We start from the raw sequence: 5,476 nt of genomic DNA, 5'->3' as shown, positions 1-5,476 counted from the left end.
ACACATTTCAATAGTGGAGCAGACTGTTTAGATGAGGGATAGATTAACCCAGGCCGAGGGAAAGGGCCTCTCTATATGACGGATGACTGTGAGATCTGTGAGTCAATGACAATGACAATGTAAAGAATGAAGAGCAGGATGAGTTTAGCAGCCTTTAGCCATTCAGTGATGTCCACCATCATGGAAAGCATGACACACATGCATGCACACACACACGCATTCACACACACACGCACGCACGCACGCACACACACACACACACACACACACACACACACACACACACACACACACACACACACACACACACACACACACACACACACACACACACACACACACACACACACACACACACACACACACACACACACACACACACACACACACACACACACACGCACACCACACACATTAGTATTTTAGCAGCAGCTTAGCCAGTGTTGTCAGTCAGCCACTCTAATCATGTGTCCTTCAACCTTCATTTTATCAACCAATACTCTCCCCCCGAAACGCGCACCTAAAGACCTGAATCAGCCGATCAATGACCTCGTCCTTGAGCCTATATTGAATCCGAATGATCTCACGGAGCAGGTGCATAAAGGTGGGGCTCCTGGATCGATGTGATTGGGCGGTCCCAGCATGTATGCATGTAGGTGTACGTGCTTCGTGTTTCAAACTAATTAAACTAAACTAAGGCCTAAAAAAAATAATGGTTTGTTTCCGGTTGCCGACTGACCCTGCCGATTTAGGTGCGACCCAATATATTTTATGAGTTAAAAAATATATATAATAAAAAAAAAAAAAAAAAAATCATATTTTTTTTTTTATTTATCAAGTTTCATAGAAATCTTAGTCAAACCTTTAGTATTATGGATATTAAACATGCTGGCAGAGTACATGCATCCATGTTGTTGTGAACATTTTAATTAAATAAAGAAATTCCCTATCCATAGTCGCCGTGGGAAAGAATAAAATAAAAAAATAAATTAAATAAATTCCCTATCTACTCATGGCCTTAACTGACAACCAACAGGAAACAAACAATATTTTTTGTTATGCTTAACCCAAAAAAAGATGTCTGGATGTTCTGGGTCTGAGTCTAGAGAGAGAGACGCGCCCGCGGTGGTGGTAGGAGAGGAAGCGGCGTTCTCTCTCCAGCGTCACTGAGTTGAAGCCTGAAATGCAGCATCTACCACCCCCCCCCCCCCCCCCCCGCCCCGCCGCCCTCCTCCCGCATCACACAGCAGCACGCAGCAAGCCTGGAGGTGATGGTCATGATGTTGACGATGATGACGAGGCAGGAAGAGAGAGGCACACTCACCTTCTGGATCACCACACAGTGTGCACTGTGATTCTAAAACAAGGACCAGAGAGAGACAACAGGAGATTATTAGAGACACCCATATATATGTGCGTGTGTGCGTGTGTGCGTGCGTGTGTGCATGTTTGTGCATGTGTGTGTGAGTGTGTGTATGTTTGTCTGTGCGTGCGTGTATGTTTGTGTGTGTGTGTGTGTCTCTCATGCAAACCTGTATGTGTCAGCAGGCTTCTATATAATTCCTGTTGGAATTGGAAAAGGGGGCGTGAGTTAAGACCCGCCCCCTCCCCATGAAAACGTTAGGTTATGACTATAACCAAGTTCTGTTAGTTAGGGGCGATGCTTGGCATCACTACTGCACTATCTCGCGTACGTGCACGCGTACTGAATAAACCACAAATGTACCTCTAATACCAGTATTAGTCTGACCACACCCCTCATCAGCTTACCTTCATAAGCAGGTGTGTGGTCACCTGCTCTCCTCCTTCCCAAGCTTTCACCACAAGGTGAGGACAAGGGCTGCAGCGGTCGTCTGATGCCAAGCATCGCCCCTAACTAACAGAACTTGGTTATAGTCATAACCTAACGTTCTGTATCGTTAGTGGCTTAGCTTGGCATCACTACTGCACAAGGGAGGCCAAGCGGAGCCACTTGGCTGACAAATACACCCCGCTGACAGCCCCCCAAAACCATCAGAACAGGGAGGGCCGAGCCCCCCCGACCCCCCCTAATGGAGGGTAGCCCCCCTATTAGGGACGTCACGGGAGGGCGACGGACCCGACCGTGCGAAGAGGCACTCAAGCAACTCAACGCACAGGGTGAGCAGACCGTGGCTTGACCCCACGACTACACACACGCACAACCCGCATGCCACCCGGGAACGAACGGAGGAACAACCTCGTTACTGCCCCCAGAATCACGGGGTCAAGGGCAAACCCAACCCCGTGGCAAGGCCGTAGCAGCGGAGCACGAAGGAAGACCCAGACCCACCAAAAGGACTGGACTCCCTAGAATGGGGGCCCGGAGAAGTCCATGATGCCAGCATCAAGACTAGGGATGTCCCGATCCGATCACGTGATCGGGATCGGCGCCGATCACGTGCTTTTCAGAGGATCGGGATCAGAAAAAGAAATTAAATAAAAATCGGCAGTCAATAAAAGATTTTTTTTTTTTTTTTATTCAACAAACATGACCATGTTCACGTCTTAAACTCATACGGAGGCCTTAGTTTTGGTTTTAAATTACATATAATATATCATTAATGTATTTATTGTCACATAGAGCAGAATAATTGTCCACAACAAACACATTACCTTTAATTTACACCGTTGCAACAAACACATCCCTTTAATTTAGACCGGTGTTCTGGCTACACGCTCACATCACAACAACAGTACAACACGTCGCTCCCGAAACACTGTTATCCACTCACTTGAGCAGCTAGATATTTGGAAGTTGGAACTAAGCATTTTAAAATAGAAAGTGAAGCCAGTCCAACAGCAATTGCAATGTTTGCAAGGACGACATTCCGTGTGGAGGAAAAACTCAGCAGGCTGGAGCCTGGAGGCGGACTTTTCAGACTAACTTTTCACCTGGATAACGTCAATTATTTGCTGTGACTAAAAGCAGCTAGAGGTTTGGAAGTTGGAACTAAGCATTTTAAAATAGAAAGTCAAGCCAGTCCAGCAATTGCAATGTTTGCAAGGACGACATTCCGTGTGGAGGAACAACTCATGAAGCAGCAGACTGGAGCCTGGAGGCGGACTTTTCAGACTAACTTTTCACCTGGATAACGTCATTTATTTGCTGTGACTAAGGATTATCGTCGGCGTTTCAGACTGTAAGTCGAACACTGAATGTATACTAATGTGCAAACATATATTGAAACTTTTAATATTTCTCATGAAGCACATTTCTCAGGGTGAATGTAATAACAAGAGCCGCCGCGCTCGCGCCCCTCCAGGGACTATAGCCAACAGAGGGACTTGTCTTGCTCCACCAGTTTCTGACAAAAATGCGTCAAAATTGATTACTAATGTGAAAGATCGGATCGGGAACGATCGGAATCGGTAGATATTTAAAATCACATGATCGGAATCGGATCGGGAGCAAAGAAAGGCGATCGGGACATCCCTAATCAAGACCCCACCAGGTGGGCACGTAGTGCCCCGCCCCCCACATCGCCAGCGTATTCGGACAAAGGCCCCTCAGTTACTGCACCTGGTATTCCCAGGCGGAACCAACCAGGCCAGAACCTGCCCAGCTTCCGAGATCGGACGAGACCGGGCGTGTTCAGGTCGGTATGGCCGTAAGCTGAGCGGGCCCCGTCCCCCCAATAGTACACCGCCTGGCACACTGACCCTGCAGAACAGGCAGTCAGCATGGCCGTAAGCACACAAAAAAAAAGGTTTAACCAACGGAAGCAGGCAGCGCACCGGGGAAAAACCAGGCAACAGGCTGTTAACCCTAGCCTGGAGACTGCGGACGAGACAGGCGCCAGAGGGGACAGCTGAACACAGCCGCCCCGGCGGAAGGAGCGTAAGCTGGCGGTGTTGCATGACCAAGCCTCCATTCAACAACCCCCACCCAGAGGGGTCGAGGCAGAGAAGGCTGACACGATTGGCAGACGTCATGAACGTGCAGGGGCACCCTCAAACGGTGAACCCGGGAGTTGACACTGCTCCAACACACCAGGGAATCAACCACCTCGGTGTTACCCAATGCGGTGGTTGTTCCTATAACCCCTCAAGAAAAAACTCCAAAACACACCTGCGGGTATACACCGGCTATACCGCAGTACAAGTGTTTCAGTTTCCAAAAAGGGTTAACCCAGGCCTACGGGTCGCAAACATCACTTCGGACCGGGCCTGGCGGTACGGGAAGCACAGGGTCACCAGAGGAGGTCAAAAAACCACCCCCACAGGCCCCTCTTCGCCATGCGTGAGAGAGGAGCAAAAAATAATGGAGAACCAGCCCCTAAGCACACCGCACCTGGTATTCCCCGGCGGTCTCCCAACCAAGTACTAACCAGGACCAACCTGTGTAGCGGCCGAGATCCGACGAGATCGAGCGCGTACAGAATGGCATGGCTGTAAGCCATGACGACAGTGCTGAGTAAAAACATACCCAACCAGGGTCTCCATAGCGCTTAACCCTGTGACACCCAGACCGACCTGGCATTTTTCCCCCTGAAAAAAGCCCAAGTCCCTCAGGGTACCAGAACAGCAGATCTGCATCCCCGGCGGACAACGGGTTCAACTGATCTGGACCAGCGTGACCAGAACCAGTCCCGTGCCCTAACCACGCCGACATGCCTACTCCAGTAGAAGGGCAGATATGCGTGTTGATCTTAACATGAAAAGAAGGCGCCACCCAGACGTTCGGACGAACCGCGCCTGGTGGCCCACCCCAAGGGCGTGAGACCCCACTACATATGTTCAGATCCATCCCGTCATCATCCCCCAGACATGAACGAGAATCCGTCGACAACCCACCCAGGTCATGGGATGTGGTCGTCGGAAGAGGAAAAACCCCCATCTCAGTTGCTTTATAAAAACGCTGTTTCAACCACAAGCAACCAAGGCGTGCCAGTCAATCGCCTGTTTACAGCGAGCTAGCACTATACGTGCGTCGGGACACACCCCCATCAATGAACAGGCTATTTAGACCTGTCATTGAATCCCCAAGGCGCCCAGGGGAACGACAAGAGGGGTGTGACACTCCCTAACTCCAACACTTCTGGAATAGAAAGAAGGAAGCATCAACAGTATGTATCCCAGTCTACACAGCCGGGGTAAAAAATGTTCACATTTTTACATCCCACCACCCTCCCATAGGAAAGAGACGGGGATCCCCAGAGAGACTTCCCACGCGAGCTGTACAGATTGAAAAGAATATATTGCACCTTGAGCCATGTAAAAAACTGGTTTTAGGGCCTCCGGGGAAGAGGCACTGAACCCATACACACTCAATAAACGAATTGAATCGAATATACATACAATAGAAAAGGACCCTTCTAGAGGGTCCACTCACTTTGACAATCTGAGGAGGAAGGCTCTGTACTCTGATGGAGGCTTCCTCACATGGAAGAAGGAGTCCGAACTCACAGAAGGCCTGAATAGGCGCTTGGTGAGGAGGAGCCCTGACCACCCCCCC

This window comes from Notolepis coatsorum, assembly GCF_963971535.1.
Source record: "Notolepis coatsorum genome assembly, contig: SCAFFOLD_479, whole genome shotgun sequence".
Lineage (NCBI taxonomy): Eukaryota > Metazoa > Chordata > Actinopteri > Aulopiformes > Paralepididae > Notolepis > Notolepis coatsorum.
Note: the sequence above shows the minus strand (reverse complement) of the source record.